Source organism: Canis lupus, chromosome 6, assembly GCF_003254725.2.
Source record: "Canis lupus dingo isolate Sandy chromosome 6, ASM325472v2, whole genome shotgun sequence".
Classification (NCBI taxonomy): Eukaryota; Metazoa; Chordata; class Mammalia; order Carnivora; family Canidae; genus Canis; species Canis lupus.
The window spans coordinates 74,641,110-74,662,882 of record NC_064248.1 but is presented as its reverse complement, the minus strand read 5'-3'; the positions used below and the strand labels follow the sequence as shown (position 1 = coordinate 74,662,882).

The 21,773-nt window shown below is 42.3% G+C and overlaps 1 long non-coding RNA gene across 14 annotated transcripts in view; it reads left to right on the top strand.

Annotated features, from left to right (window-relative positions):
- Positions 1-21,773, top strand: part of LOC112641063 (uncharacterized) — a 159,070-nt gene that overhangs the window by 139 nt on the left and 137,158 nt on the right. For 9 of the 14 annotated variants that reach the window (XR_007411604.1, XR_007411607.1, XR_007411608.1 and 6 more), the window contains exons 2-3: positions 2,507-2,613; positions 3,718-3,785. This is a non-coding gene — a long non-coding RNA (uncharacterized LOC112641063). The other 5 variants (XR_004816685.2, XR_003124461.3, XR_003124458.3 and 2 more) reach the window with 5 other exon arrangements.

Below are 21,773 nucleotides of genomic sequence, written 5' to 3'. Positions count from 1 at the left end.
GTGAGCGTGAACGTCGTCGCCGCGGCCGGACGCCCGGGACACGGTTCTCCGGCCGGAAGACTCGTAGCGCGCACGCAGGCTCCGCAGCCAAACCCTCAGGCGCCGCAAGGGCCAGCCCGGGCGGGAGGCCTTCGTGGCACCGGCGGCCTCGGAGAGCCCCCTGCGGGCGGGAGGACCCCACGGGAAAGCACTTCCGGTCACGTGGGCCGGGCCGGGCCGCCAGGCGGAAGTGACGGCAGCCGGGTTCGCGCGTGGGGTCGCGGGGGCGCGGCAGCTGCTTTAACCCGCGGTTAGGGACGCTGCTGTTTGCGCACGCGGCGCTCGGACGTCATTTAGAGACTCGCTGCTTTCGACACCTGCGTAGATGCAGCACCTTAACCCTTATGCGCGTGGAACCGGGGTATTTGCCAGTGTTGTTGGAATTGTGTCTTTGACCCGTTGCTTTTCTCCGAGGGGAGGGACGCTCTCTTGTGTTTTCTTTTTTTTTTTAATTTTATTTTTTTATTATTTTTTTAAAGATTTATTTATTTGTTTATGATAGACATAGAGGAGAGAGGCAGAGACACAGGCAGAGGGAGAAGCAGGCTCCACGCAGGGAGCCCCACGTGGGACTCTATCCCGGGTCTCTAAGATCAGGCCCTGGGCCGAAGGTGGCGCTAAACCGCTGAGCATCCCCCGGGCTGCCCGGTTTCTTCTTCTTCTTTTCTTTTTTTTAAAAATTAGTTTGTTTATAAACTACAAGGATAGTCGGTGGTAGAATACGCAGACCTCCCGCCCCCCCCCGGCGAGGTACCCCCAGGTTCCTCTTAGGCCGCAGCACGTGCGTGCAGGTGTCCGGCTGCTCCGTCGTCCCGCCTCCGTCCCAGCGACGCTCCCGCGAACGCTCTTAGGCACGGGGTGACCAAGCGCGAGGCTTCCTTCCTAAGGTCGCAGCAGGCGCCTGGAGGGAAGACGTCGTCCGCTACTGCTGGTCCCAAGAACGGCTTCTCACCTGGTGGCTGGCAGGTGGCAGCTGTTACTGATCTTATTCTGCCTTGAGAACTGGTTATGTGTTCTCACTTTGAAGATGGATGGATCCTCGGTGGCCTTGAGTAATTGTGTGTGTTTTGTTTTGTTTTTGTTTTTTAATCTTGGACGTGTTGAGTATATCATGTTGCGTAGACTCTGGGTTCCTGTGAAAAGGCTTTGGGGGACTACTGATGTTCTGTTTTATTTTATTTTTTTAAGATTTTATTTATTTATTCATGAGAGACAGAGAGATGCAGAGACACAGGCAGAGGGAGAAGCAGGCTCCATGCAGGGAGCCCGACGCGGGACTCGATCCCGGGTCTCCAGGATCAGGCCCTGGGCCAAAAGCAGGCGCTAAACCGCTGGGCTACCGGTGCTGCCCTGTTCGGTTTTAAAAGGCGGTGGGTCCAGTTTGATTTAGATCCACAAGTTCAAATTCGGTCTCACTTTCCGTGCACGCTGGTCCCTTTCAGCTCAGCTCTCAGAGGCGTTATTCTGCTTGGAGCCTGCCCTATACGGGCAGCACCCCAGCATTATTTTGGAGCTCGGGCAGTACGTTAATTCCTGGTATCTGCGGTTTTGCTTTCCCCATGACAGACACAGGCAGAGGGAGAGGCAGAAGCAGGCAGTCTCCATGCAGGGAGCCCGATGTGGGACTCCATCCTGTGTCTTCAGGATCCCGCCCTAGGCCCAAGGAAGGTGCTAAACCGCTGGGCCACCTGGGCTGCCCGCTTTCCCTGGTTTCAGTTAACCTGTGATCAACTATGAGAAGCAGATGATTCTCCTTCTGACTCATCCTCGGACAGTTTACAAATGCCTGTTATACACCTCCCTTCATCTCATCCTACAGGCGTTTTATCATTTCACATAGAAAGAAAAGGTTGAGGGGCGCCTGGATGGCTGGTCTGGTTGAGCATTCAGCTCAAGTCATGATCGCAGGGTTGTGAGATGCAGTCCCATGTGAGGCTCTGGGCTCAGGGCAGGGTCAGCTTGAGATTCTCTTTCTCCTGTCCCTACCCCCAGCCCCCAACCCCGCCCTGCTTGCACATGCGCTTTCTAAATAAATACAATCTAAAAAAAAGGGTGAGTAAAGTCCAGAAATATACTTTAAGAGTGAGAAACGACATTAATATAAATTTTATTACAGTATATTACTGGAATTGTTCTATTTCATTATTAGTTGTTCTTGCCTGGTTTATAAAGTAAGCTATAATTTATCATAGCGATGAATGCAGAGGGAAAAAAACACTATATATAGAGTTTTATCTGCAGTTTCAGGCATCTTCTGGGGGGTGTTGGAACGTATCCCCGGTTGAAAAGGGGAGGCTACTGTAGTTTAAATTGTAGTTCATTTCACAGACCTTTGCTAAACAGCTTTGTGTTTTTCTGCAAATTCTTAGTTCAGGTGTGAGAACCATTTATGTGGGTTTATGCATAGAATTAGGGGGTCCCCTTCTACAGATCTCCCCTTTTGATACTCATGTTCTCTCTTTTGCAGAGTAACCTCTTTCTGGCCCTCCTGCCAGAAATAGGAGATTTTTCTTGGAGTTCTAGCTGCCTTCCATAGCTGCAGCTGCTGACTAGGGCCCACACTGGGGCAAAGAGGTGAGAGAAAAAAAAAATGTGGATTCCCTCCATATTCTTCATACCACAGAGGCCTCCTTTCCTATTTCTCTTGTTTGGAAAGTTAGGGTTTCTCTTGGTCTGAGCCTAGGCCCCAGCTCTCAGGGCAAAGCCCAGAGGGAGAAAAGGAGAGGGGGGAAAAAAAAAGCCAGGTATTTCCTGACCAACTTTGACTCACAGAAACCCCTTCTCTCAATTTGTCTGGCTCGAAAGACAGGATTTTTCTTAGTTTCTGCTACCTGTGCTGCTGTTAGTTTTACTAGATGCCGGGCCTCAGGTCAAAGCTGTGGGAGAAAATAGGAAAAACAAAGAGGGCATTTCTCCAACTTTTGATTCAACCCAATCTGCCCATTTTTGTTTACTTTTTGGAGTCCTTGGGTGGTTGCTTTTTGTATTTTGATCTGAGCTTTTAGCTGCAATCAGCAGGAAAGAGTCGTGGTCTTATTTTATCTTGGCTCTGGCAGTGCAAGTCAAGGAAATGCAAATCACTACTACATATTCATCAGAATGATTAAACTGAAAAATTCAGACAATTCCAAGTGTCGGAGATGGGTGTGGAACAACAAATTCTTACACATTCTTATACATAGTGAAAGTGTCAATTGATGTATCTCCTTGAGAGAACATTTGTCCAGAATCTATTAAGTCTGAACATACGTATACCATATGACCCTGAAATTCTACTCCTAAGTATATTCCCAACAGAGATGCACATATGTTCACCAAAAGATGTGTATAATAATGGTCATTGCCACACATTCATAATAACCCCAAACTAGAATTTTCCAATTGTTTATTAATGATACCCTGGAAAATAGTCACGTATTCACACACTGGAATATTATATATAGAAATGAAAATAAATTGCAACCACATTAAACAGTGTGGCTGCTACTCCAAAGTATAATACTGAAAAAGCCAGATGAAACTTGTATGTTTACATCAAGTTCAAAAGCAGGCAAAACCTATGTATCTTTATTTCCTAAAAATCCATTGAGCTGCACATTTACCATTTGGGCATTTTTTTTAAAAGAAAAAGTTTAAAAAATATTTTGATTTACCTAGCTCACCTATCCCCTCATTCAGGTAGATGCTTGCTAAATATTCTACTAACTTGAGTGGCAGAGGGCATGATCACAGACCCCCTTGACATGGTGAGTATCACGGGTGAGTGGGTACCTTCTGGTCCTAATGGTAATTGAGCTCCCTTACAACTATAATATTGAGTCTACCATAACTTATATTAACTCATATTACAAAGCTGTTAAGAAAAGATCTATTCTTGGTTCTAGAATGAATTGAGAGTCTAAGGTGGCAATGATCCAGTCTCTAAGGTTTACATTTGTAGATCCAAGGAGAATTTTCTAAAAGTCCAGATAAATCAACGATCTTGTTTATGCATGTTCAGTTCACATTCAGGGAAAAAATGCTACTCAAAAAGAACGGAAGATAACTTTTAATAAAGTTCCAAATCATAAATTCACTATAAGAGTCATAATTGAGATATATTAAAGTAAATTTTTTTAGTTGACCAGAGTTTTTTTCCTTAATTATGGTACATAAATCCTTGTGTTATAAAATATCTAGAATTATGACTTAACAAGCAACTATAAAAACGTTTGCTCTTGAAATAAATAGGTCTTACTCAAACAAAAGAACAAGGAATTTAAGTAAATAAAATGTCACTGGATTTAACACTCATACCTAAGAAACTCCCTAATTTTAATCTGGGAACCTGTGGAAAGTAAAATTCACTCCTTAGGTTACAAGTACGGCAGCGACATTAGGCGACGTTGTGGCGTGGTGTGAAGTGGTGGCTGGGTTTAGTGCAATATGTGCAGATATTACAGGACAGAGGGGAGGGTGGCTCTACCCTCCAGAAAGGTCCTCAGAATTTGGAAATGGAGTAATAAAATACGATTTAAAAGTGAGGTTGGAAGGATTAGCATGCAATTGATTAAACTAGCCACCTGAAAATAAAATCAACTCATTCTAGCATCTGGTTTGTAGTTTTGACATGAAGGTGAACAAAGATCTCCTAAAGCCAATCCATATGCCTGAGGGAATTCTTTCACAGGTAATAAAAGCTACTCTTTATTTGTCACCATATATTCAGTAGTGTGGTAAGAGCTTTATATTCGTGATAACATTTAGAATCCTCCCAATCTTTAGGAAAGATACTATTAGCTTTGTTCAGATGGGAAATCGAGGTTTAAAACGGTAGGTACCTCTTGAAGGGCTGTAAAACGTAACATGTGGTGAACATACAGGGACTCAAGTCTGATTTCTTGGTTTGCAGTCCCAGCTCCACTACATGTTAACTATGTGACCTCAGGCGAATTGCTTGATCCGTATTTTGTTTCTTCGTGGAGGAAGTAAAGATGATGATAATGGCACCTGTATTTCAGAATCACCAAAAGGAGTGTGATAACTCATTTAAGGTGCCTGATAACTATAACTCAATAAGTGATGGCTATCATTATTCCATTAAAGGCTAGAGCTGGCGAATGACATCCAGTTAATGTACCAAAGTCAATCAAGTGTAGTTGGTAAACGTTTTCTGTGAGCATCGTATGTCAACAGAAAGATGATTTACAGTAAGTCTGAGATAACAATGAAACAAGACGTAAGAATATATCTGGTAATGACCAGAAGGGAGGGCTGTTTGTGTTCAGGGATTACAACTAACTTGTCAAAGAGAAATATTCCTAGAACAGAAAAGGAATTTCAAGTATCCCAACTTGAAAGAAAAATTCCTCCAGACCACCCATTCTCTTTCTTCTAAGCTTATGCTCACCGAACAAGCCTCTGAGTGATTTTTCTCCTCCTGAGTACACTGACGCTACCGTGGCAAAACACCCAGAGTGAATACTCCACACACACTATTTTTTTTTAGATTTAGCCCTCTTTATAGATTGGTAAATTGACATTCTGAGACGCATATCAGTTTCTTATGGGTCCTCTTAGCATGTTGATCCCCAAGAGGTTAATTAGCACTGGTGGAAGGAATAAAGTCGAGTTCCTGCATCCACAAAGCTAAGAATCTGGCTCTGGGTATTGCACTACAGCTCTTTGCAGATAACAAACATCACAGTGAAATGGCTTAACCAATAGAAAGGGGAAGGAGCTAATATAAAGAGAAGGTGTTTGATGGACTAGCAGGGCAAGAGCGCAACACCAATCCAGGAGAGTGACAGGGCATCTGGCACTCTTCGCCAATCTCTCGTCACTGCCTCTCTGTTTGAGTATGGTTCTTTCTTTTCCGTAGACCAACTTCCCCTGTTGCTTCATTTAAGGGATGGGTAGAAGGAGTACATACTGACTTAGACGTGAACAAGCAGGGCTCATAACAAAGGGCCCACCCTTTGGAGAACCTTCTCCAGATATTCTAGGACCCCTCTGGTACCCTGGAGCCAGAACCCAGTTTCAGTATGGGTCTTGGCAATGGAAGCCCTCAAATATTCTGTTGTTGCTGGTGGGTTTGGCCTGGTCAGAAAGCCCTTCTGGGTGGGACACTCTACACCTGGACCTGGACCTTATGGGCCTCAGTTCCTATTTCTCCCTCGCAAAGTCCTCTCGACAGTAACTCCCTCTTACGGTCATCGGAGCCCACCAGGTGCCCGACAAGCTCTGGGACTTATACCTATGGGGGTAGGTCTCGGGCTGCATGGTCTATTCCTGGTGAGCCACTGGCCAGGGCAGTCTGTCCTTATCTTATTTTTAAAGTTTTTTTTAAAGAATTCAATGAGTTAACATACAGTGTATTATTGGTTTAGGAGGTAGAGATCAGTGATCCATCTGTCTTCTATAATTCCCAGTGCTCATTCCATCACAAGGGCAGTATTTTTTCCATGGAGTTGCACCAATGTTCAGCCATGAGAATGAGACTGATTCACTGTTTTGGGGGTGATTTTCAATACTGTGGACACAGAATGGGTTCAGGACCTGGGCTAGCCACCATCCTCCGTGGGCAGCCTGTATGAGGTGGTACACAGGTGCTTACCTGTTTGTATTCAGACCTAGGAGCCACCTGGTGAGGAGCCACTGAGAGAGTTATGAGTAGCTCACAGGTCTTTGATCTGGGGTTCCTCCTCAACCCATTGTTGGTGGCCAGGGCAGTCATACCACCCTTTTGTAAGCTATGTGCTATATGTCAGAAAACCCTGGTCATGGTCATTCTTGTCCTTTCCTAGAACTTTCTAGACTAGTACTGCAAAGTGAATGGCCCCTTCCTATTAAAGTCATTTCTTGCCTTTAATCAGTGTGGTGACATTCTGCTGTCCTGGGTTGGTCTTAAGCCCTGTGGGACAAGGGATAGATATGGCTTACTGCCCTTCTTGCTCTGCCCAGGGCCCCTCATCTATCCTTAGTACTGCTAACTGGTGGGTGGAGGCAGGATTGTGGTCAACATGAGAAAGGTCACATTCTAGCAGTGCAGTGATCAAGGCTTATTAGTTCAGGAGAAGACCTGGTCGGAAGATGTGTTGTTCTATGTTAATGCTTGAAACTCCATAAATAAATGTTATAAACCTCTAAATGATGATTTAACATGACCATAAAACAGAGTAATTGTTTACATATTCCCACATCCTCTGGCTAAGACTTGCATTGGTGGTCATCATTGACAAAGCCCATTAACAACATTTGAGAGTCATTGGAAACCATTATTCAAGGGCAGCACAATGGATGTTGCCAGGAGATGAGTGATGATATAATCAGAATTCAATAAATGACATTAGGGAACTGCAGAAGCCAGAAGATCTATACTGTTTCAATTTTAAAAGGTTCCAAAGAGCCATAGCATTGTGAATAATAATAGTGTTGCTACCTTTTCCTTGCAGCAGGATGGATATATGAAATTAGCCAGGAATGGTCTCCTTGACAGTAAATAACGTAAGAAGTAGATCCTGGAAACTAGGAAAAGTTTTCATGTGCACTGACTGGACAGTAAACATCTGTGTTAGTACCTTTTTTTGCCCTAAATTTTTGTCAGTAAAGTGCTATACCTCACGTGGGCCTGTGATTTTTGTCATGACTTTTCTAATCAAATTATTGCTATTGATGGCTTCCACCAGCACACCCCCAAGTATTTGCACAGAGCCTCGTATACCCCGGAGGCAGTGTTAAGAAAGCATACACCTTTATCTCTCTTTTCCATTCAAGAGATTCCAGTTGAGAATCTCTTGGCCCCGACTTCTGATTTCCAGACAGAGGCCCTTGGTCCCGTCCGCCAGGTCAGGCAGTCAAGAGCATGATGTACTGTACAACCCTGACTGCTGGGAGGCAGAGGGGGAAAGGGTAGGACTCAGAGAAAAGAAAAAGCAGTTGGTTCTTGTGTCAGTTTTCTAGTGCTCTGTAACAATCAACCACAAACTTAGCTTAAAACAACCTATTTTATGATCTCCTAGTATCTGTCGGTCAGAGGTCTGACCCCAGCGTCTCACCAGACAACAGTGAAGTTACTCCACGGGTACACAATTCCGTCTGAGGCTCAGAGTCCTCTTCCAGGCTCATTCAGGTTTTTGACACAAGTCAGTGCCTTGCAGCTACAGAGTCTCATTTTCTGGCCAGATGTCAGCCAGGGCCAGCTCCAAGCGACTGCCCTTAGGTCCTAAGCCTTTGACCCTCTTACAACATGGGGTTTACTTCTCCAAAGCCTGCAAGAGAATGTCTCCATAGGCTATTTCTGGTGCTGCTGCTGCCACTACCACCATCACTATTATTATTACTTGCTGCTGCCACCACTACGACTACTGTCGTCTTACAGAATGCAATGTGATCTCGGGAGAAATGCATTCATCACCTTTGCCATGTAATGTAGCCGGATGCAAGGAGTGGCATCCCGTCAAAGTCACAGGTTCTGGCTGCATTCAGAGAGGGGCATAATACTCGTATGCCAGGAGGAAGAATCTTGGAAGCCGCCTTAAAATTGTGCCTACCACGGCTCTCGGCCGGGCCAGTGCTCTAGGAGATGGCCGGTGCTGGTGCCTCTACCTTGAAGCATGGGGAAATCTTGAAGCTGACTGTCCTTCTTCTCAACATTCTCTTAAGAACAACATAGTTTATAAAGTGCTTAGGATGTGTGTGAATATTCCTAGGTATCCAAAGTCTCTTGGACTCCCCAAATACATCTTGAGTATTTTGTCACGCTGGTTTCTTTTTTCTGCAAATCGATGATAAATTATCAAACGTTGTTTACTTAGTACACTTGAAATTTGACATTCTCAGAAATTCGGTGGGTTAAATGATGTGAGTAGACACGCACGCTTCGTGAGTCCCCTACAACCTAAATTCTCCTTCCGTTCTCTGCAAACCATGAATAGGGAATCTTTGCCAGCTGGTGTTTCAGAGTTCCTTATAAATTAATTATTGTATTTACTAGCCATGTGGGAGTGGAGAAGTCTAATTGGGTCAAGGAGGCTGGCCCTGCTGGAGACCGAGCGGCAAAGCACGCGTAAGGCATCACTTGCAAATGTAGCTCAGTGCTTTTTTTTGAACACATGTGGGGGGGGGGGGGGGGGGAGTGAGCAATGCTGAAATTACATGCAAATTTGTGAAAAATCACATCATAATTAGAATAAAAATTTGCTGAAATTTGCCATCAGTCTATGGCAAGGGCAAGGTATTTTGGCAGATGTGGGACTTCACAAGTGTCCCCAAGCCATGGGAGGAATGGGCTGCTTAATGCTACGAGCACATTCCTTCATCGTTCCCTCACACCCCACAGGGCCAGGGCCAGATGTAGCAGTGAAGAGGACAGTACTGCAGCCTGGTGCTCGCGGAGTGCTGGTGTCTCTGGGTGTGTAAGGGGGTAGAAGCAAGGGTCAGGAGAACGGGTCGGCATGGCCAGAATATTGTGGGCACTCCCGGTGGAGCAAGTCACCCAGTTCACGGTGGGGGGCAGGGGCATTCATCCGGGTGAGTTCACTGCAAGTCACGGAAACCGAATCTGGTTAAACGTTACCCTTATCCTTTGGTGCCAGGACAAGGGAGCAAGCCAGTCAGTCACACGGGGCGTGAAAGTGGAGGTGACACTCAGAGCTGCTGGAGCTGGAGGTGTCATTGGAGAGTGAGCGCCCCCCCCCTTCAATTTGGGGGATAGGCACCTGCTTACTGCAGTCTTGGTCCTGTTTTATCCTCCAGTCTTACCAGCATAGTCAAGACTTTTTTTCTAGTCTTCTTTCCCATGAAAAACAGTTGAGAAAAGCATTCACAATGGTGTAAATAACCAAAAACAATTTAAAGTACACATTCTTTTTTTATTTTTTTTTTTAAGATTGTATTTATTTGAGAGAGAGAGAGAGAGAGAGAGAGAGAGAGAGACACGGCATGAGCAGGGGGAGGGGCAGAAGGAGAGGGAGTCTCCAGCAGATTCCAGAAGCCTGGAACCCAGTGTGGGGCTCTGGTTCAATCTCACAAGGCCGTGACCATGACCTGAGCTATAATCGAGAGTCAGATGCTTAACTGACTGAGCCAGTCCAGTGCCCCCACAGTACACATTCTTTTAAAAGGGTTTTCAGTTTAGCAGAAATCATCAAGCCCTTAAACCATAGCTCAAAACCTCAAATATTGACAGGGCCAGACGGTAGCAGGCATGAATGAAGCAGGCCTGTGTAAGATGCTAGGGCAGGGACGGGCGGGCTATTCGGACACCTTCAAATGCAACCTAAAAATAGGGACTGCTTTGGCCAAACGAGAAGTACCTGCTGGATTATTAGATCAGTAAAATAGTTGTGTTCCCTGCCTGAGGTTAAAAAAAATTCAGTTGCTATGTTAGAATCTCTGTAGGCAAATGGTGTACGGACGTAACGAGAATTGGATGGAGAATACCTACTTGGGGTATTATTTCTCCAATCAAACTCTTCCTGTGAGGCCTTATTACACATTTCTTTGGCTTTCTTTCCCACCGACTCCAAGATTTGGCCTAGTTATTGCCACTTTGTGCCGTAACAGCTTATTGTCTTGCCTGTATTCCATGAGTCACAAGACATAACTGGAAAGTTTTTCACAGCTAGAAACTGTCGAGAAGTAGATCACGTTCAAGAAAAAAAAAAGAAAGTTGCAGCAGCATCACTAGGAGCCTTAAGCGTGTCTTGTCTGGACAGGAGTAGTATAGGAGACCAGAGTGGTCAAAGTATAGGAAAGTCCAGGTGCTTCTGAGGGGCCTGTCAGTCATGGTCCCTTCAGCCCGAGGGACAGACGGGATTCTTGCCCAAGCTGTCCGGTTGGAATACCCAGTCTCTCGAAAGAGAGGAAAATTGCTTCCTCTATCAGGGGAACACCATGAGGGGAAAGAAAAGAAGAAAAGTGATATGGTCTAATCTTGTCAACTGGACTTGAGGCAAAGAGCATGATGATTTTAGACACAAGGAGGAAGCCTTGGCTGCAGAATGCCCTGAGCAGGATCTCCCTAAGTAAAAATCGCCTCCAGTAAATAAACCCAGAGTCTGTTGATTTATAGGACATGGCTTCCCAGGATCATGTCATCAAACCTACACAACTCGTGGAGGTATAAAATGAAGATGTTTCACAAAAAACACACGCCCCCTCTTCCGTGAGGTAATAATCCGCAAAACCTCCCACAGAAATTTTGATCTGTTGTCCTGGGCTGGTGGGGTAGAAAGGACCTTACAAAAATGCCCCAGACCTTTGTCTGCTTTGTCGCTTGATTTCCTGTACTCTTGACATTTGTTAATAAAGCTTGATGCTAGAAACTATCTCCGATTTTTTTTGTGGGTTTTGATATGATAATCCTGTTCTGCGCGTTAGCCTTGACTGGCCGCGGTACTTGGTTGAGGAATGAATATGTGAACCAGGAAAAACCAATCAGAATATTCACTAGGATTCATTTAGGAACATTGGGTGAGAAAAGCTCTCTCTCCATTGGAGTTCCTAAGCGGGTAAATGTAGATGTGCAACGCATTGTAGGGAGAGAGTCCACCCACATAAAACAAGTCCAGCAGACACAATAAGAGCTGGTGGAGGGAGAGAATCAGGGGGGAGAGAAAAGGGATGGAAAGAGAGAGTGAATTCTGAACATAACATTTGAATGCCTGAATTTTGTTCTGTCCAGAGCCGTGTCTATCCCCCGGACTTCCTCCACGAGCCAAGTCCGCACACGTTCTCTTTTTGCTTAAGCTACAGTATGCTGGGCTGCTGCCCCTCGCCACCAAGAATTCTGACTAATGCCATAGCTGAAATTTGGTATAGACCAGACTAAGAGGAAGACCTCAGAGCTCAGGAGCAGACAAGCCACCATCCAGGAGAGAGTAGTGCTCAGAGATAAAAATCAGATGAGAAACCAAGAAAACACACATCATAAAGCCATTTAGAACTTCCGCCTCTGGTTCACAAACATCAATGAAAGATTAAGATTACGACTATTACAACAGTGTTTTAAGCCATTTTATCCTAAGCAGTGCGGAGATACATGCCTTTCTGCCTTCTTTTTATTTTGCCAGCTGTACCCCATGAACCTCTTTTGCGGCTATGTGACCAAGTAAGACAGTGTTGCAGCTTTGTCTTTGGCTCAGGAAGCAGAGCTCCATTTTAGAAGTTGTCCCTTTATGTTGTCCTTACCTCTGTGCTTTATCCATCCCTGATTCCTCACAGGGAGGAGATATTTATTATTATTCCTTCAACCTCAGCACCTAGAACACGGTTAGTGCTTAATATTTGTAGAACAAAGAGAAGCGTTTTTTGATTTTGCCATCATTGCAGCTCTACACGAGCCTGACCGATGTGAAATTGCACAGGCTTGATTCCTTCTTACTCTCTACCAAATGTGCATAATTATATTGCTTGGTATGCAGCAAACTGTTAGATTGTGATGAATGCTATCATAGTTAAGGCTTGTTGCTAACATTTGCAGTGAGCAAGGAATGACTACTTTAAATTGCTGCACGGTTGAGAGCCGTGGTTAAAATCACAGGCTTTCGGAACTAGGATTTCTGCTCTGCTGTGCTAGCTCTGTAACCATGGTCAAAGTGCTATATCAAAAGATGTCACACTGTCATTGTCGATATTAAACGAATGCTACATTTAAAGCTCTTTGGCAAAAGAGAATCTAGCACACAGTAAGTGCCACGTGTTTGCCGTGATTATTCTTATTGTGCTCCAGGCCTCACTTTTATCACAGGAAAATGGGTATAAAATCATATCTGTGTGCACAATTCAAATAAGATCATGCCTCTAAAATGCTTGACAGTAATGCACAATACAGAGCAAGTATTAATAGCTATGACTAGGGTATAGTTAGATTAATTGAAAGTTACCATGTGTACCAAACCTGCATTACCAATTTTCAAAAACAAAGCAATAGGGTAACTCATTTCACATTAAAACGCACTCATATACCCTCAAGTAGTATAGTGTGGGGGTTAACGGTACAGACACTGAAACCAGCCTGCCTGGGTTCAGGTCTCAGCTCTACTACCTGTTACTCGTGTGATCTTGGGCAAGTTATTTAACTTCTCTGAGTCCCCGCTAATAAAACAGGAGTAATGATAGTATCTGCTTGGTGATGTAGTCCCAAAGACTAATTGAGGCAGTGCCTCTAAAGTAATAAACACAATGCCAGAAAAATAGTAAGCAGGCAATAAATGTTAGCTCTTATAATTGCTCTGAGCCTCAGCCACTTTCAGTAGTAAAAATGAGAATAAAGATACCTACCTGACCAGACCGGAATGTGGGTAAATTGTGATCATTCCAGTGAAAATGGTAAATACTAGATATGTCATAAATGCCAGTTTTCTTTCCCATTTTTATGATTCAGGAGACAACTCAGAATTTTACCATGCGTTAAGGTTGTCAGTATAAATATCAAGCGTATGGTTGTAGGACAGATAGGATTAGGTAAAATTTGATCAGTGACACATACTAAATGTTGTTTATTAAATAAGTATGCAGGCTATTCTTTTGGCTTATTGGCTGTTCTTTCTTATTAAAGAAGATTGTGCCAGGAATACCCATTTTTATGTATTAGTTTGATTCAGGTCACGGGTAAATGGCGATTTACTCTATTCAGAGGATAGAGAAGTAGGCTGGTATTTCAAGTGTCTTGCAGTGAACATGGTGCACAATCTGCTAGAACTGAAGGAGAATGTTATTAATCAAAAGGTGCACAAGAAGGCAAAGGACTTCATTATGCTGTCTTGCTCCCACAACTTGCACCTGGAGCTTTTTAATGAATGTGCCCTTTGGAGACAGGTGGCACTCTGCAAAGTGTAAACCTCTCTAAACCTCTTCTTGTCTCAAACTGACACGTCTTCATGGCACTGTGAATAATCAATCTAAGCCTTAAATGATGTGAAAGGCTTTGGTAGGAGTATAATTAGTTGAAACAATTTTTTTTCTTGGTCTTTAGGAGTACACATGGCTAGAATAAGGGAAAAAATGTCAAGAAACAGCTGGAAAAAAGAAATCATGTATTCATCTGAAAAAGGCGAGCCTATAAATGATGATATTGTGTACTGGGTGAGCAAGTACAGTAGATGGCAGTTTAGTAACACCCAATATCATTTTGTCACGTTTAAAAGTCATCTTTTTAAAGAATATGTAGAAAAATATATCTATCTTATGTTTTATATATTGTCATCTTTCTTGGGAAAAGTTCTGCGTGTGATCTCTGTTGGCTTAGAGAAACAGAATTGTTATAAACTTGTCAAATAGCACAGAATATGAAAGGGACATTGGGGTGCTCTGGGATTTTTACACCACATTTTATTGGCATCTTATTCATTTCGAGGCACATACAGATTGTGTGTGTGTGTGTGTGTGTGTGTGTGTGTGTATTTGAAGCAATAATGCACTTGGGAATTACTCTCAAGTGAAATAACACTAAAGCCAACAACTGATTCTTAAGAAAAACTGGCTGTAATTTTAGCATTTCATGCATAGTTCTTTAGTTGTGAAAGCACTTAACAAATTAAGAGAGGTGTGCAAAGGGAGCAGGGACAGAGAATATTAGGAAGAGAAGTTAAAGTTTCCAAGATTTTTTGCATGGAGAAAAAAAGAACCCAACTTTCCCTGAGTTACAAGCTGAAGATTACATCACTTGTCACATGGAATTCACCAAGAGTCCAGGCATTAAAAACATTCTGATCCCAGAACAGAAAGCTGACAGTTCTTCCTACAATGGAATCAGACCATTACACATGCTCTGTTGGTTTAATTGAGCATACATTATATCCTTCAGCAAGAAGGCTGCTGCCATGGTGCCCTGTTTTCTTGGGCACCAGGGCTTGACAGATTTCTCACACAAGTAAGCAGTTGAGAGTGATACAATTTTGACATGAAATGTGCTTATCCTTTGAAAGCCATTAAACAAGACTTGTTTGCTTATAATTTGCTAATAAAATAAAGGGCCTTCTGCGGAAAGCAGTTTTAAAAACACATCATAACATTTTAAGTGTGTAGGTCTTGCAACGTTTGTTCTAATTTTCTAGTGACAGACACAGAGTAATAAGATTTCCCTAACAGATGCTTAGTGCTGGGTACTCACATGTCACTCAAGCTGACAAGGTTTTAGGGAAAAAAAAACCACTTTTGTCACCATGTTACCAGTTTGAAAAATTAACTGCACATAATTGCAGCGTAATTCAATTTTGCTTAATTGAAAAGTATAAACTTCACAAAATATGACTTATTAAAGTTAATATGATAGAATTAATTGCAAATATACCCTAAACAACCGACTAGATCCTATTCTGCAAATTTGTCTGTCCCAGACAAAATTCTAATCCTATGTGCCTGGAGAAAAGCATTAGTTTAGCTTACAATAGGATCATAGGATTTGGAGTTGGGAGAGAGACTGCAAGATCATCTATTTCAAATTAATGCCTACTTTTAAAGACTTTATAGATATATGTGTATACGTGTGTGTGTGTATATATATATATATATACACATATACATATATAAAGAATATATTTGAATTTTGAATATTGATCGAATTTAATAATTCAAATAAGATATAGCAAGCACCATTCAGGTTGTGAATGACATGAACATAGTTTCTTCATACATTCATTCATTCTCTCAACAGATATTTATTTTAATTTTTATTATTTTTATTTTTATTGGAGTTCAGTTTGCCAACATGTAGCATAACACCCAGTGCTCATCACCCAGTCACCCCAACACCCCGCCCACCTTCCCCTTCCACTTTCCCTTGTTCATTTCCTAGAGTTAGGTGTCTTTCATGTTTTGTCACCCTCACTGATATTTTCACTCATTTTCTCTCCTTTCCCTTTATTCCCTTTCACTAATTTTTATATTCCCCAAATGAATGAGACCATATGTTTGTCCTTTTCCGATTGACTTATTTCACTCAGCATAATACCCTCCAGGTCCATCCATGTCGAAGCAAATGGTGGGTATTTGGGTATTTGCCGTTTCTAATGGCTAATATTCCATTGTATGCATAGACCACAGCTTCTCTATCCATCATCTGTCGATGGACACCGAGGCTCCTTCCACAGTTTGGCTGTTGTGGACATTGCTGCTAGAAACATCGGGTGCAGGTGTCCCAGCGTTTCATTGCATTTGTATCTTTGGGGTAAATCCCCAGCAGGGCAATTGCTGAGTCGTAGGGCAGGTCTATTTTTAACTCTTTGAGGAACCTCCACACAGTTTTCCAGAGTGGCTGCACTAGTTCACATTCCCACCAACAGTGTAAGAGGGTTCCCCTTTCTCCGCATCCTCTCCAACATTTGTGGTTTCCTGCCTTGTTAATTTTCCCCATTCTCACTGGTGTGAGGTGGTATCTCATTGTGGTTTTGATGTGTATTTCCCTGATGGAAAGTGATGCAGAGCATTTTCTCATGTGCTTGTTGGCCATGTCTATGTCTTCCTCTGTGAGATTTCTGTTCATGTTTTTTGCCCATTTCATGATTGGATTGTTTGTTTCTTTGGTGTTGAGTTTACTAAGTTCTTTATAGATCTTGGAAACTAGCCCTTTATCTGATATGTCATTTGCAAATATCTTCTCCCATTCTGTAGGTTGTCTTTGAGTTTTGTTGACTGTATCCTTTGCTGTGCAAAAGCTTCTTATCTTGATGAAGTCCCAATAGTTCATTTTTGCTTTTGTTTCTTTTGCCTTCGTGGATGTATCTTGCAAGAAGTTACTGTGGCCGAGTTCAAGAAGGGTGTTGCCTGTGTTATCCTCTAGGATTTTGATGGAATCTTGTCTCACATTTAGATCTTTCATCCATTTTGAGTTTATCTTTGTGTCTGGTGCAAGAGAGTGGTCTAGTTTCATTCTTCTGCATGTGGATGTCCAATTTTCCCAGCACCATTTATTGAAGAGACTGTCTTTCTTCCAATGGATAGTCTTTCCTCCTTTATCGAATATTAGTTGACCATAAAGTTGAGGGTCCACTTCTGGGTTCTCTATTCTGTTCCACTGATCTATGTGTCTGTTTTTGTGCCAGTACCACACTGTCTTGATGACCACAGCTTTGTAGTACAACCTGAAATCTGGCATTGTGATGCCTCCAGCTATGGTTTTCTTTTTTTAAAATTCCCCTGGCTATTCGGGGGCTTTTCTGATTCCACACAAATCTTAAGCTGATTTGTTCCAACTCTCTGAAGAAAGTCCATAGTATTTTAGTATTTTGATAGGGATTGCATTAAATGTATAAATTGCCCTGAGTAACATTGAAATTTTCACAATATTCTTCCAATCCATGAGCATGGAATATTTTTCCATCTCTTTGTGTCTTCCTCAATTTCTTTCAGAAGTGTTCTGTAGTTTTTAGGGTTTAGATCCTTTACCTCTTTGGTTAGGCTTATTCCTAGGTATTTTATGCTTTTGGGTGCAATTGTAAATGGGATTGACTCCTTAATTTCTCTTTCTTCAGTCTCATTGTTAGTATGTAGAAATGCCACTGATTTCTGGGCATTGATTTTGTATCCTGCCACACTGCTGAATTGCTGTATGAATTCTAGCAATCTTGGGGTGGAGTCTTTTGGGTTTTCTATGTACAGTATCCTGTCATCTCAACAGATATTTATTTATTAAGCATCTCACATAACTGGTATCTTCCAGGAATTATGTTAGAGATTGGTAATGCAAGGATAAATATTTCACTCTTTCTGCCTCTGAGGAGGAACTCAGAGGATAGCTGGGAAAGTAGACAAATAAGTTAATAACTCTGCAGTGGTAGGATAAAGGCTAAGACAGATTTGTGTATAATCACGTGGGGAAAATGGTGTGGAAGCAATCTATGTCACTTGCGGGTTTTTTGAAGACAACAACAGGAAATCACATTTGAGCTGGAGCAGGAATTCTCAAAGGAGAAGTGGGGGCGGAGGATCTAGGAGAGGAAATAGATATGAAGGCAGAAGAGTATGTTTGGAGAGTGTGTGAAATGTATGGAATGGTGAGAAGTGATACAGAGTCAGACTTGGAAAGTTAATTCAAGGAAAGACTGCAAATATCAGATTATAAAGAGTCTGGCATTACTTTTGTAGGAAATAGGGCACAATTGAAAAAAAGGTAAAAGTGAAGACAAGGATATCATCTGACTTATATTTTTGAAAAGCTGTTGACTAGTGATAGACATGTTGAAGTATGCTTTTGGTGTTAAACTTGGACAATGGAAGTGACAATGGATGAAGGTGTATTAAAATGTGTTTTAGAAACTGCACTCAGTGGTCAGTTGCTTGGGAGAGCAACTGACCTGTCTCGGTGCTAAAGGAAAGGGAAAAGTGGATGGCCTCAGGAGGTCTAGTTGGCATGATTCGTTTCAAGGCTTGGAACACACTTATGTAATCTTCTTCACAAGCTTTTGAAGATTATAACAGATGAGAAAAACCAAAGTTTTGAAAAGTTAAGGAATTTGACAAGGTTACCACATAGGTAGTAACTTGTGGAAACCAGATCTGAGCACATTCTGTTCGACTAATTCGAGAACTGAGAACCAAGCTCTTAATCACTGTGCTATTTCTTTCTGTACTGAGTGGACAGTGACACACATTTCCTGGGCTGGGAAATATAAAAAAAAAAAAATGTTTTGGGGCACTAGGTGGCTCCGTTGGTTAAGCGTCTGACTCTTGATTTCAGCTCAGGTCATGATCTCAAGGTCCTGAGATTGAGCCCCATGTCTGGCTTGATGTTCAGTGGGGAGGCTGCTTGAGATTCTCTCTGTCTGTGTCCCTCTGCCTCCTCGCCACATGTATGCTCTCATGCTCTCTCTTTCCCTAAAAAAAAAAAAAAAAAAAAAAAAAATACATAAATCTTTTTTTTTGAGGTTTTGAACAGAAGATAATCAGTCTGACCTTCAGCATCTTGAGTTTGAAAGACCATACAGTGGAAATATTCCTAAAAGGATTGGAAATAACAGTCCTAAAACTCATGAGAGATGTGGAGTCAGAAAGTTCAGATTTAGGGGATATCAATGCATGAGTGATGGCTGAAGCCATAAGAGTGACTTGATGGCCCAAAGAATAGACATAGGGAAGAGAATTGGGCAGAAAAAGCTTATAGTGGCAGTGGAACAAAAAGAGTCCAGGGAAGAAGCCTGAGAAGGAGGATTCAAATGGCTTAAAGGGAAACCAGCATAATAAAACTTCCACACAGGTCTGTGAAGTAGAAACTTACTTTTCTCCCTTGAGCATATGTTGGGCAGAAGGTTGGACCATCATCTTCATTGTTCATTATTAAGAGCATTCTTACAACTGTGAAAAACTGTCACTCTTAGGCTCTTCTTTTCTGGAGTTCATGATCTCTTCCCATTCAGGGTCACCATCTTCTCCACACGGATTCCCATCATTGTACTAGACCATGAGTCCACATCTTTGATGATAATGGGTGTGCCCGTTCTCACCTCAATTTCTAGACTGTGCTTGATCCAACTTCACCTCCAACATGTTTCCCTGTTGTTCCAGGAGCTTCCCTGCTTGTAAAATACTTGACCATGAAATTCCAATGACTGAGCATAACGTCATCCTGTCTTCTTTCTGGTAACTCAATTCGGACTCAAGTTAGTTCACATCACTTATTGAGTATTTATCATATGTTGTGTGCTAGGATTCAGGAGATATATATATACATATGTGTATATATATCTGAATATATATGTGTTTACATATATATATCTATCTCCGCCTCCATCTATAACTGTATCTATATCTGTATCTATAGATCTTAGCACTAAGACATTGTCCTTAATCTCAAGAATTTCACTTAATAGGAAGGAGCAGATGTATAAGCATTTTTTGCAATCTCAGTATAGTAAGTAAAATGATAAAGGTATATTCTAGGAACAGTAGCGTGATATGATGGAAAGGTTGAGCAGTTGCACTTGAGTTGGGAATGGGAGACATACTATTTGTCTATAATCTCATAACTAAACCCCTAAATGTAGAGGCTTGAAATATCAATGATTTATTATTTCTCATGGTTCTATGGATTGACTGGGCTCCACCTACATTCAGTGGATGAGTAGGAAGAGCCAAGAAGGTTTTACTCATATGTCTGGGTATAGGTGCTGTGTGCCAACTTTCCCTCCTAGTGGCCTTTCTCTCCACATGATAGATTTGGGGCACAGTAATCTGAACTTCCTTCCTTCCTTGGGTTACACAGGAATTGGCACAGAGCCAATTTTATAACATTTAATTGTCAAGGGCCAGGCATTATTTGTGGGAGTAATGGCATGAGTGTTACAGGCATGGGATAAAAGTTCAGCAGTTATTATTATTATTATTATTATTATTATTATTTATTTTTTTTTAATACAGACAAATTACTGCAGGAGACTTTAAGAAGGATGAGATGCCTGGGATGGGTCTCAAAGGCTTGAGAAATTTGGAAATCTTTCAGATGAATGGGGATTTAGAAGAGCAGCTCTTCAGGGAAAACAAGAGTGACGTGAAGGCAGGAAGCAACATAGTCATTCCGTTGCCAGGACATGTGGAATGCCTGTGGGCATTTGTGGGGAGGAATGAGAAACGTGCTTGCTAGGCAAGTAAGATTATGGAAAGCCTTGTTATAAGAAGTAAATTGAACTTCATCTTCCAGATAAAGGCTGCAGAATAGCCTTAAAGAGGTTTTCTGTAGGGGAGCGGCTGCTCTTTACTCTCATTGATTCTTCTACTTTGGGGCTTTGTATATTCTTGATCAATAAGCCTTTGACTTTCTTTCCTTATTCAATCCAACCTACAACACATGGTATTCACTTAAACCTCTCTCTCACCAGCCCAACACTCTCATGACCTTTTTTTCATTCCATTATCCTAAGCCTCCATTCTAGAATAACCTAACCATCTGTTTGTTCTGATCCTAACACCAGGCATTGGATAATACTGGAGCAAATCACATAACCATGTTGATTGCCTGCCTTATACATTTATGATTTCCAACCTCTGTTGGGCTCTTAATATCCTCTAGCAAATCTTCACGTACCCTTGCCCATTCCCCATGCTGGTCATTTCTTTGCTGGTATTTTTAAGTTTTGCACTTAATGCTGCACCTTTTCCCCTTAGTAGATTACCCTGACTATTTCACAGAGGAAATAGCTGTTATAGCTGTGAAAAACTTGCTTCACAGCGCCTCTTTGAAGTTCACTTATTCTTTCTCCTGGATCTTCCCCTTCCTTTCTGTCCCAATTCCTGTCATCTGCCCGGGACTTACTTTACTTCTCCTACACCTCTGACTGAATTGGTTCACAGTTTTCATCCACTTTTATCGCCCTTCCTTCCACAGTCATGATTCCTTCTGTCCTTCACCTATGCTCATACCCCAAGCCTCCTACCCCTTGCAAGTTCTTGCTCCAACAATTATGTCCTTTCTTACGTGATTTTTCAATCCCACACCTTTCTTCTCAGCCTGAAACATGGAAAAGTCTTCCTCACCCTATCAACATTTTCTTCAGCCTTGCTACTCAATCAATAATCTCTCAGTGTACCCCCTGCGGATTCTTTCTTATTTCACACTTACTTCTTAGCAGCCGGCAATTTAGGTCTTGATCCAATGTCATGCAGTTTCTAACACATGACACACATGCAGAAAATAAACTTATTGGTGATCAATTTCTAATTGCTAATATTATGATCTCTTTTTAGCCCTCATTTTACTTGTTGTGAGAGGTGAGGGACAGGTTCCATTTTAAAGTCCTGCCCCTGGCACGGTGGAACTTGCA